We start from the raw sequence: 12,537 nt of genomic DNA on the forward strand, positions 1-12,537 counted from the left end.
TCTGCTTTGCTTATGCTGAAGTCAGTGGAGTTGTGCTGATGTGAAACTGATGTAAGAGAGATCAGAATAAGGCACAAGATTGCCTCTTTCACAAAACTGTTTATCCTTTATAAGAAGACGTTTAATTGCTTTAGTCTGGAATAACACTTGTGAATTCTAGTAGGCTATATGTAGGATGTGTGTGTGTGGGGGGAGAAGTGTCAGGACAAAAAGGAAAGGGTTATTATTCATCTTCTATTTGTTTCTTTCCATTTCATATCAGCATTTCTGAGGTGTGGGAATGACTAGATATTTAAATCACTATACAGATCACTTGTATATATCCAAATATCCATGAAGCACGTCAGGAAGAACTTGCTGCATATCAGAAGACCATTTAAGCCTTTGAAGAGGCAGTAGCTCACCGCAGGTGGTCCCTGAACAACCTGGAAAGGCCGAAGTGGACATATTGAAAACTGGGAAAGAGTAGATTTATGGGGAAGACAAGCCTGCCTGCCACTATCACCCTACTGAAGGCATTAAAAAGAGGGTTTTCTGGAGTCTGAGGGTAGTTGTGGGCAAAAAGGTGGAGATGACTGGAGAATGGAGGAGAGGAGAGATAGTTTCTTCCTTTGAAGTTCATATTTTCTTTTAACCAAAACTTCAACTTGAATAGCAAGGGGTTTGAATACTTTTATACCTTGATAACTGAACCCACTGCCACTTTAGACATTTAATCAGGAGTCTTTGCTCATGGAACTTATATCTTATACTTGCAGCTCTTCTTTGTTTGCTTGTTTTCTTTGGGCCCCTTTTTTATGTTTCAACTCTACCATACTGAAAAAGACATGTCAATTAGCTTGGGAGTTCAGATGGATAGCTGTGTATTTGATTAATGGAGTCCCATTAACATGCTTTCTATTTTTAAGTTCCATTTTGGACTATGCCAAGAAAAAAATGATATCATTCAACACATATAATTATAATCTAAACCATTTTCAGAATAACTGACAATATGAAGGGGGAAATGTATACAAGGACATTGGTAGGGGACACATATCTGAAACATTTCTTCTGTAACATTCAGTGCTTGATCGTGTCCCAAGGACAAAGCCATTGGAAGGAAGAAATTCACAATTCCCTTCCTGCCTGCCCATGAGAAGTAATGTTTTGCTTGCATGTGACTCCTTTGTCCAAATGTGCTCATTTGGCTGATTCCCTGCCCATGCTGCCCACCTGGTCTGGTGCAGAGTAAGCAGACACATAGCACCCCTTATTCCTCCATACCTAGAACCAAGTCCAGGTAGACCATGCAGGGGCATGAGGGAAATTCAGATCCACTGATTGGCCGCAAGACATTTTGTTTACTTTGACCGTCCACAGGCACGGTCCCCCGCCTCTTCCAGTGGCCACAGTTTGCCGTTCCCGGCCAATGGGGACTGTGGGAAGAGGCATCCAGCATGTCCCTACGCCACTTCCTGCAGCTCCCATTGGTTGGGAATGGTGAACCACAGCCACTGGGAGCTGCGGGGGGCCAGGGACGGTCAAAGTAAACAAAATGTCTTGCGGCTCGCCAGCGGATTACCCTGATGGGCCATGTGCCGAAGGTTACCGACCCCTGCTCTAGCTCAAATCAAATAAGTCATAAACAATTCAGTTGTTCATAGATGACAGTCCCCTCTGGAGTCCTGTATCATCACTATCCACGCATATACAACACCCTCTCCTCATAAAGAATGGAGAAAGGGTGGGCCTTGTAGGCTAACAAAGTCTTACAGTCCTGGGAAGGAAGGAAGTTAAGAAGATCTGGGACCCTCACAGTGAATACTGATCACTGAAGGTATTAAAGAATTTTTCCTCTCTAAGTCTATGAGAATCGATCTTCTGTGGTAGATTGAGTAGGAGCTTGCTTACTTTTCTTATTTTAGATCCTATGTCTCCCAAAGGCAGGGTATGATTTGTAAAGAGATGTTAGGGCCTATTGACGATACACATTAAACCATATTTCTGTAAGAGATATTTAACCCTCTCAGATGATCCAGTTTCAGTGAACAAGATTGAGTTGTAGCCACAAAACAGTTTTTGTTTTTTAAATCACAACACAAGAGATCTGACAACCAAGGTATCTCTTGTCAGCTGAGTTTGTTCACACCTGCTACACTGCCTAGTTATGTTTGTAGTTGTGTATTCTAAGAAAGTACAGACAGTTCTTCCATATCATCTCAAAAGGAGATAGAATGCCTGGAGAACATTTATATAAGGTTCTAGAGAAGCAGAATGAGACAAGCTGGTTACACTGGTACAGTCAGTGGGGTTGTACTGATACAGTGTGGGGATACTGACCACACAGCCAAAAACAGTGACAAGAAAACCATCGTGTGCCAACCTATGCTGCTCCCTAAAACAGAACTTTTAGTGGTCACAGTCACTAGTCTAATGTTAGACATGTTGTGTATAGACACAAACCATTTCTATAGCCCACTGTGATATTAAATTGTTACAGAATCAATTAAATGCTGTGGCATAAAATGGGCTGTATTTAGTGCACCGTGGGTTTGTGCTTCTTTGTATACATTTATCTGATAACCGAAATAGTAAGATAGGGATTTAAAGATAAAGGGTAGTGACCTTTACATTCTGGACTAATTACTGCTAATTTGTCAGTAATTGCTAATTTGCCTGCCATAGTATAAGGACAGAATTTAGGGGGGGCTTATTTCCTGTGGAGTTTTTCTTTTGATATGTTGTTTGTGAATTTCTTATGTGTCACATTTATTTAATGAAGCTAGGTCAAATACCTGCCTCAAATATAAAAAAGCTTGTTCCATTAGGCTGGCTTCACTTCAGTGAGGGCTGCAGATGAATACAGATAGAAAGGTAGTGTTGGATTTTGATTTTGAGTGAAAACAACAGTCGGTCATTGTGTAACTAAATAGTAGAACTGTGGAATATTGCCAAACAACAACAACAACAAAATATTTCTTTGAATACAAACATGACATTTGCATCTCTGACATTCCTAACTTTTACTGCTGGCTGTGAACATTTAAATGGCAAATGTTTGATTAAAAAATGTTCACGAAAAAAGACATGGATACTTGTACAAATTTGTATTCATTGCTGAAGTGTTCATGTGGCTAACTTGAACGATCTGGATGTCTCCTAAACCATAAAATAAGGGACCAGAAAAAACCAACACGTGACTTAGGTAACCGATTGTACTTCATAGAGAAAGTGACTCTATACTCACTGGCTGGGGTACTCACCAAGGATACGGGACACCCTGCCCTACTCAGAATCAAGTGCACTCACCCTTCTATTGGTTTTGATGACATTTTGGTCAGGAAATTCTAACAGGACCAGGATGGAATTTCTAGTCAAAACCAGAGAGCGAGTGAGCGAGCATGAGAAAACTATTCATCCCAGATTCGCCAATAGCCCAATGGTTAGAGCACTCACAGGGACTATAGGAAAGCCAAGTTCAAGTCCCTGCTCCAAATCAGGCAGAGCAGGAGTTATTGTTCTCTTTTGTGAATGCCAACACAAATCAGAGTTAAACTGACTGGCTTTGAATATCTGATTTAACCTATGTCACAGCTCTGGTCAAGCCCTTCCTGCTTGACACTCACAAGATTGCTAGGTTTGGACCCACATACTGGGCCTGTCGTAGTTTTATGCTTCTTGTGGGCACTGAGTAGGTTTCAGCACTGGCTGTGGCATCTGATACTTTACTGACATTCACTTTCTATATGATGTTCCTTCTGAAACTGAGACTCCATGGCCCAGCTACAGGACTGGAGCTGACAGCCACATACACTTGTTCCCAGAGCTGTGTCCTTGTGGGCATGTGACCGGGGTCCCGGGGATCCACACTGAAATTACTCAGTTAGGGTAAACTGCAAAGAATGGGGGAGATAATCCCCAAAATTGATGGATATTCCAATACTTCGATTTACCAAGCCTGCACAAAATGGCTTCTATAATACCTTACTGAAAAAGCCAACAACACAGTACCCTTAAAACAATCCAGTCTCAGGCATCCACCCAGACTCCCAAATCAAATATGATGAGGATTACTGAAAATCTTATCAGTCATATAAGACAGTTCTACCAATCCCAAAGGATTGAACACATTACCTCTCAGGTTAATGAATATTTCAGATCTTATCCAAATACACACTTACAGCCAATCCTTATTAACTAAACTAAAATTTATTAAAAAAGAAAAGAGAAAGCGTATCGGTTAAAAGATCAGTATACATACAGACATGAATTCAGCTCTGAGATCAGATTCACAGTAGAGATGGTGAGTTTTATAGTTGCAAAGAGTTATTTCAGAATTAGTCCATAGGTTATATTCCAGTGTTCATATTCAGGGTGATCCAGATAGGACTGTAGATCTCAATCTTATGACTTAAGCTTCCCTGCATAAAGCAGATCTGAGATAAAAGGATCATGACCCAAGGGGTTTTATACAGTTCCAGGCCTTCTCTTGACAGCTTGGAGTCCTTAGGCTAACAATCAGCAATCATGGAGACTTTGAAGTAGACCTATACCTAAACATTAGCTACAGGAATTAACATAAGACAATTTATCCATTAGGCAGTTTATCACAAACTTTAAAGAGACATATAGACAATGACATTATTTCACCCAAGATTAATCTGAATGTTAATATTCCCTTTTGATCTCTGAATCAATAGCTATAGTAATAGACAGGAACTGTCTGTGTACATGGCTAACATCTCACAAGATATAAGTAAACACACGCAATTAGAATCACCTCTAATTCTGTAACAATACAGGATTGCATTTCAAAGTTCTAGCTTATCTAAAAGGAAATGACCCTAATTATCATTTACATACTTTTCTAACATATCTCTAAAGGTTGACTCTGGGTCATTTAGCAAGCGAGCTGCGTAACCCTTTCTATTGACACACACTGAATAAGATTCTTTGCAATTATATAACAGTGGTAGCAACAATGATTTGCATGGTCATATTCTAATTGGATAATGTCACAGGGCACACTGGTATATAGTTTGCCTCTTGAGGCACATATGATAGTACAAATAGACACAGACTTTGTAGAGTATTTCTAGCAATTACTGTTTAGCCGAGACAGCACAAAAGATACACAGTTCTGTGCAAAATAAGAAACAACTGTATGCAGCTCTCTGCATAAGTTTCCTCACTTAAATATTCTTTAGGATTTGGTCAGCATCTACTCTTCTGGATTTCACTACTACAGAACATGCTTCTTTTCCTGTTTTGGTCAGTGAGGGGGGCTGTTCGGAGCAGATCTGGTCTGTTTATCTCTTAAAATGTCCTTTTTCAGATGACTCCTGTTCACCCTCTTTCCCCTCTCAGGTGATCAGTTGCCTGGCTACCAGCCCACCTGGGTGTACTGGTTCTTCTGGTTCTTCAGCTCAAGATCCATCAAGGTTTAAGGCAGTGGTGGGCAGCCTGTGACATGTGGCCCATGAGGGTAATCCTCTGGTGGGCAGTGATACAGTGTGTTTACATTGACCTTCCTCAGGCATGGTCGTCCGCAGCTCCCAGTGGCCGCAGTTTGCTGTTCCTGGCCAATGGGACCTGCGTCCTGCGGGCTGTAGGTTGCCCACCACCAGTTTAAAGGTTTAACAACCTCCATGGTTAGCCTTGTGTCATTCAAATTTCTGTTCAAGATTAATGTTTCTTAAAAAAGCAGAAAAGCCTCACAATCAAAATGGAGTTTTTACGTTGACATAAATGTATACAAAGAGTTCATAACATCACACAGAATTCATGAATTGTACATAGACAGATTCCCCGAATCATTACAATCTACCAAGAGAGAAGCAAAATAATTTGAAGAGTAGCTGCTAAATTTGTTTTATATGCTCCATACCTTCACTCAGAATAGTTGCTGAGTGAGGGAGACACCTACATTTATTTCCAAATATTGACTGCTATGCTGAAATATTGCCTAAAAGGTTCTTAGGCAATTTAGAGATACAGTGATACATTTTTTTTAAAGGCAGGATTGGGAACATGAAGTGCTATAACTTGATCAAAAGATGCAATCTTTTAAAAGAAGAGAAAACTAGTTACTGTGTAAACTGAACTGCTGCTAAGATGGTAATATCTTAGAGGCATTTTATGTATTAAGTCCGTATCTTTATTAATACCACATTGCAATGGTCCAAAAATTGTAATATTACACATACCTGCTAACGGGCTTATAACTATAGCATTCAGTATCAGAGGGGTAGACATGATAGTCTGAATCTGTAAAAAGCAACAGATGGTCCTGTGGCACCTTTAAGACTAACAGAAATATTGGGAGCATAAGCTTTCGTGGGTAAGAACCTCACTTCTTCAGAAGGTTCTTACCCACGAAAGTTTCTGTTAGTCTTAAAGGTGCCACAGGATCCTCTGTTGCTTTTAACTATAGCATTGTTGATGAAATATTACAATATGTGGTTCGAGGGATCAGCTTTCATCTGTCAATAATTCATATTTGATAGAGTGGAAATAGTGTTGAAATGAAATTATGGAAAAAATAAATAAGAGTCATGACTCTTCAATGAGAGGATTTCAGAGGTATAACTTAAAACAGGGACTTTAAGCATAACATCTGAGATGAAGTTCATTAGCCCAGCAAAAGTCTTGGTCAGCTTCAGCTAATCACCAAGGCAGTGATAACACAAATCTGTAAACCATTTGGAGGCTTGGATTAGACAAATATTAGTCTCTGAGAGGATTCCCTTGTGTCCTCTCTGAAATAGCCCTCAGACTCCTATTTTTGATATATCTCTGGAAAGGATCAGGGCCCCCACGAGAATAGAGTATTCTACAGTATTGCAACTTTTTTTTAATGTAAGGGGCCCCCGAAATTGCTTTGCCCCAGACCCCCTGAATCCTCTGGGCAGCCCTGAGCACCTCCATCTTCTTCAGTTTGGTCTCCCTGCTGCTTCCCTTTACCTAGGGTTGCCAGTCATCTGTTTTTTGACCGGAATGCCTGGTCAAAAAGGGAACCTGGAGGCTGGTCAGCACAGCCAACTGGACAGTTACAAGTTCAGTCGGTGATGCAGCAGGGCCCCGGAGCTAAGGTAGGTTCCCTACCTGCCCTGGCTTTGCATGGCTCCTGGAAATGGCCACCAGGTTCTTGCGGCCCCTAGGCATAGGCACAGCCATGGAAGGTTCCGTCAGCTTCCCCCGCCTCGAGTCCTGGCTTCGCTGCTCCCATTGGCTTGGAACTGTGACCAATGACAGCTGTGGGGGCGGCACGTGGAGCCTCTATGGCTGCCCATATGCCTAGGGACTGCAGGGACCCGGTGGCTGTTTCCTGGGAGTAGTGGTAAGCACCGCCAGTATCCCGCACCCCTTCCCACACCCCAGCTCTCTCCTGCACCCACACCCAATGCCCTGCCCCAGTCCTGAACCCCCTCCTGCACCTCAAACCCCACATCCCCAGCCCCACCCCAGAGCCCCTACTCTGAACCTCTTGGCCCCAGACCAGAGCCCCTTCCTGCATCCCAAACACCACAACCCCGGCCTCACCCCAGAGCCATACCCCAGAGCCCACACCCCAGAGCCCACACCCCCATATAGAGCCATCATCCCTCATCCCCCATACCCCAACCTTCTGCTCTAGTCCAGAACCCTCTTGTGTATCCTGAACCCCTCATTTCTGGTCCCACCCCAGAGCCTGCAACCCCAGCTGGAGCCTTTACCCCCTCATGCATCCCAGCTCCCTGTCCCAGCCTGGTGAAAGTGAGTGAGGGTGGAGGAAAGTGTGCAATGGAGGGAGGGGGGATGAAGTGAGTGGGGGTGGGACATTTGGTTTTATGCAATTAGAAAGTTGGCAAACCTACCTTTACCCTTTCCTGGCTCTTTCATACTGCCTCATGGGACAGTTTTCCACAATACTAACAGTACCTTCTGGCCAGGAGCTGCCTTCTCCCAGTATGTCTGGCACCAGGATGAAGCGTGGGCTGCAAATAAACCATACTTACAAGTGCACTGTGTGAATGGATGGATGTTGACTAGGTAAATCAGAATCAGGACCTAAATGTTTTGCAGAGTTGGGCCGAGTATTAAAAAAAAAAAAAATTGTGTGACAGATTTATCTTCCTCTTCTCTTTGTGAATCCTCTACTAACAGACTTGATTGATGATTGATAAACACAAACTTGTAATCCTAATAATTGTTCTTAAACTATTTAGATTTGAGCATTCCCTGTTTGTAATTTGCTACTTTTGATATGTGGCTCTTCATCTAAATCACACATGGCCAGATCGTCCAATCTCATGCTTAGTCCCTCACCCTTCAAGTAGTCCTATTAGTTTCAGTGGTCAAGTAAGCTGCTACACAGTGAAAGGGTGCCAGATTTTATCCATAATGTTCTTTCTGCTTCTTCTCTGATGACTCTCAAACTACGAAGAGCTTTCTGGATTGCTTCATGGATACCTCTGGTGCTAAATAAATAAATAAATAGATAAATAAATAATGCACATTTGTATTTGTGCAAGCAATTGTGAAACTTTCTCTTTCCATGAACATTTTTTCAATCAAAAATTTGCTTATACAAATGTCTATAGAAGAAAATAAAAGGGGGTGAAAATGGCACCAAATACCACATTTTCAATTCAAATAAATGTTCACACACACTTTTGGCAGTATAACCTAGATCTGATGTTTAGTAGTAGTGATTAGATTTTTTGCATACTTTTCAAAAAAGGAATTGTTATTTCCGTTTGCATTATAAGCTCTGCAAGAGTGATTTAGAAAGATAACACTGTGTGATTGTATTTCATTTCAAAATTATCTTTGAAATATTCTCTAAGAATACTAACATATAATGTACAATTATCTAATAGACAGATGACAGCTGAAATCCTCCATTTCTGGGAAATAAAATTTTGACATGATATGGAGTAATAGACAACTGCATCATCTGTTAAGGACTAGAGTAATAAAATATGTATGACATTTGAGATTCTCTTGTACCCTTTTCAGGCAAAAGTACAGAACACATTTTTTTTTTTAAACTGAAGTGTGCACTTCCTTCATTTAATAAATCCTTGTCAATATTTACACAAAGACCACCTCATTCTTGTCCATTTGAGAAGTGTAAATTGCAGTAAAAAACTATAGGCAGGGGTCAAGGCTGTATCCCCACTTTGAACTTTAGGGTACAAATGTAGGGGCCTGCATGAAAACTTCTAAGCTTAACTACCAGCTTAGCTCTGGTCCGCTGCCACCATCCCCAGAATTCCCATGCCTGGGAAGCCTTGAGAAACCTTCACCAATTCCCTGGTGAATACAGATCCAAACCCCTTGGATCTTAAAACAAGGCGAGATTAACCATCCCCCCTCCTTCCTCCCACCAACTCCTGGTGAATACAGTTCCAACCCCCCTGGGATCTAAAACAAGGAAAAATCAATCAGGTTCTTAAAAAGAAGGTTTTTAATTAAAGAAAAAGGTAAAAATCATCTCTGTAAAATCAGAATGGAAATTAACCTTACAGGGTAATCAAACTTAAAGAGCTCAGAGGACTCCCCTCTAGTCTAAGGTTCAAAGTACAGCAAACAAAGATAAACACTCTAGTAAAAGGTACATTTACAAGTTGAGAAAACAAAGGAAAACTAACACGCCTTGCCTGGCTATTTACTTACAAGTTTGAAATAGGAGAGACTTGTTTAGAAAGATGTGGAGAACCTGGATTGATGTCTGGTCCCTCTCAGTCCGAGAGCAAAACGAACACCCAAAACAAAGAGCACAAACAAAAGCCTTCCCCTCTCCCCCCCCGCCAAGATTTGAAAGTATCTTGTCCCCTTATTGGTCCTTTGGGTCAGATGCCAGTCAGATTACCTGAGCGTCTTAACCCTTTACAGGGAAAAGGATTTTGGAGTCTCTGGCCAGGAGGGATTTTATAGTACTGTACACAGGACAGCTTTTACCCTTCCCTTTATAGTTATGACAGCAGGGTAGAAGGAACTTATTATAGTTTGATGTGTAATGTTTCCATTAAACAAACACACACACACACACACACACACACAAGGTTGTCTCAAAAGAAAATAATGAGTTAAGTGCCAACTTTTTCTGTATAATATATGTGGATTTAATGTGACTATTTATTATACTAGTCAGAAATATATTAAAAAAAATAAACATGACTGTTTCAGCAACAGCAGCAATATGACCAAAGCACCATTTTGGCATACAAGTATAAAAGTAAATGCAATAGTGACTTTTAAAAAAATAATCATAGGGCTCAATTGCTCTCCTAAGAACCTCAGCCAGTGGGGAACCCTGATTCTGCAAAGCAGTAAAGCATGCACATAATTTTGCTCAAACAAGTAGTCTCAGTGTTCTCTCTACTCATGAGAAATAAGTTACTTGGTGATTAAGTGCTTTGAAGGTATAAGACCCTGGATCTCTCCTCCTGTGAGGAAGAGGGACTCAGCTATTTCTGAGATAGATTCTAAACTTCCCCTGACTTATCAAGGTTCACTGCATCAGTTCAGGGATCTGTATGGGGTGTAGTGTCATGGAAGGAGTGGGCGAGTTGAAAATGGGGACAGAGTGAGACAAGTATCATTTCCCCACCCTCTATGGAGCTTAGAGTGGAAAGATAACACAGCTAGAAGTTGTATAAGTTTTCTGTGCCACCTGTCCCACAGCTGATATTCCTCTTTTTGGAGGGTCTCAGGAGCATCTGCCAGCTATGGAAACTCTGTCAGCACACCTAAATTGGAGCTGTGCTGCTAGGGAGCTAGGGAAGCTCCAGAGACATCATGGAGGTTATGGGGCACTGCCTGGGGGGCCCTGGATTCATATGGATCCTAGAAGAGCCACATAGGCTGTTGTTTGAAACAACTGAGAAAAATCCTCTCCGAGGAGAATGTCAGAGGTGTCCTCCTGTTAATCCCCCACCTATTCGTTTTCTGCAGGTGTGGTTGTTCAGACCTAAACTTTATAAAGGATGAAAAAGACCTAATATGTTGTTCAGTCCATTATTCTGCTGTGTTCTTTACAGTCTCAAACATGTTTTAGCATAATTTAGTATAACACTCATCTAACTGATTTTAGAGTTAAAGAATCTTTCAGTTTCTCCATTCTTCTTGACACAATTTAATTTAATTACATATATTTATTCCACACAATTCCCTCCAAATACTCTTAGACCATTAATTAAGGCAAAGGTATCCTCTTCCAGTCTACAGTGTAGACCTATATCTTATTATACACACAACATTAAATTAAAAAGAACCTTATTAAGGTTGCAAAGTCAAGAACTCAAAAATTAGGAAATGCCAGAATTAAGGTTTCCTGTGCAACCTTAATTTGGTCAGCCTGAGTAGGAGCCGCGATCGGCCGGACCTGCGGATGGGGCAGGTAAACAAACCAGCCTGGCCCGCCAGGGGCTTTCCCTACACAAGCGGCGTCCCAAGTTTGGGAAACACTGCCCTAGAGGGCTGTGATCTGTGCTTTCTGGGCTAGGTGTGTTTACCCTTCAATTAGATTCACCTTTTCCCACAACTGCTCTCTGTATCTCACCAGCCTTAGGGAAAACACCGCCTTCTTGGTCAGGTGGGTCATTTGTGTTCTCGCAAACTACCTCCTGGCAATTTCCTGGTCTCAACTCCTCGGCTGTCACAGGCATTGGAGCTGCATCTTGATGTAAAGAGACACAGTTACTTTCCAAACACTTATCAGAAATAACATCCTGAAAAACTGGGTCCTAGATTGGGATACCCTCTGCCACCCCTTTCTCTGTCCCTGAGAAGTCAGCTGTGTGACTGCTCCCCTCCAGGAGGTCAGTTACACAGTTCCTTCTCAAAACCTGGGTCACAGGCCGAGTGCCTGGGTGCATAGATGCACCAGCCATCCCCTTTGTGTCCTGGGCATCCTGCCCCAAGTGACTAGTGAGGAGACGTTCCTGTACCCCCACTATTCCTTACCCAGTTTCCTCCTCTGGGCCCCCTCCTAAGACACAGTTCTCTGTGCTACCTAGGAAGGTTCTGTCCCTTGTTCATCCTCAAAACTCTGCCAGCTAACAACTGGGACAGTTTCCTTAACCACTGACAACACCTCCCCTGCCCCTGTGCCTGAGGGCATGTTGCCTTCTGCTGGAAAGGAGCAAGTCTCAGACCCTCCCATACTTGGAAGGACACTGCTTCCCTGGGTGAAAGAGTCACAGGAATCCTCACTCACCTCAGTGGTTTCTGAGATCTCCTTCCCCTTCTCTGGGCTCTCCTCTGGGACACATTTCTCTATGCTCCCTAGAGACAGGTTTATCTCTGGTTCAGCTGCAACCTGCTGGTAGCTAACAACCTGGACAGTTCTCTCCCTGGCAGGCATTACACCCCCATCCCTTCCTGATGTGGTGTTGCCTCCAGCTGCAATGCAGTAGATGGTCTCAACCACCCTTCCACCTGGAAGCAAGTAACTTCCCCCTACTGTTTGTATTATTCATCAGACAGCCCTCTTGCAGAAATGAAGAAATCCTTATTATGTGTAGTATATGCACTTACAAAGAAAGTTCAGATTGGTCATACATTGGC

At 42.2% G+C, this 12,537-nt stretch overlaps 1 pseudogene; it reads right to left on the bottom strand.

Annotated features, from left to right (window-relative positions):
- The window catches only part of LOC117880122, a 31,420-nt pseudogene extending 19,086 nt beyond the window's left edge, over positions 1-12,334 (bottom strand).
- Positions 12,335-12,537: the final 203 nt, after the last annotated feature.

This window comes from Trachemys scripta, chromosome 1 (genome assembly GCF_013100865.1).
Source record: "Trachemys scripta elegans isolate TJP31775 chromosome 1, CAS_Tse_1.0, whole genome shotgun sequence".
NCBI classification, from domain to species: Eukaryota; Metazoa; Chordata; order Testudines; family Emydidae; genus Trachemys; species Trachemys scripta.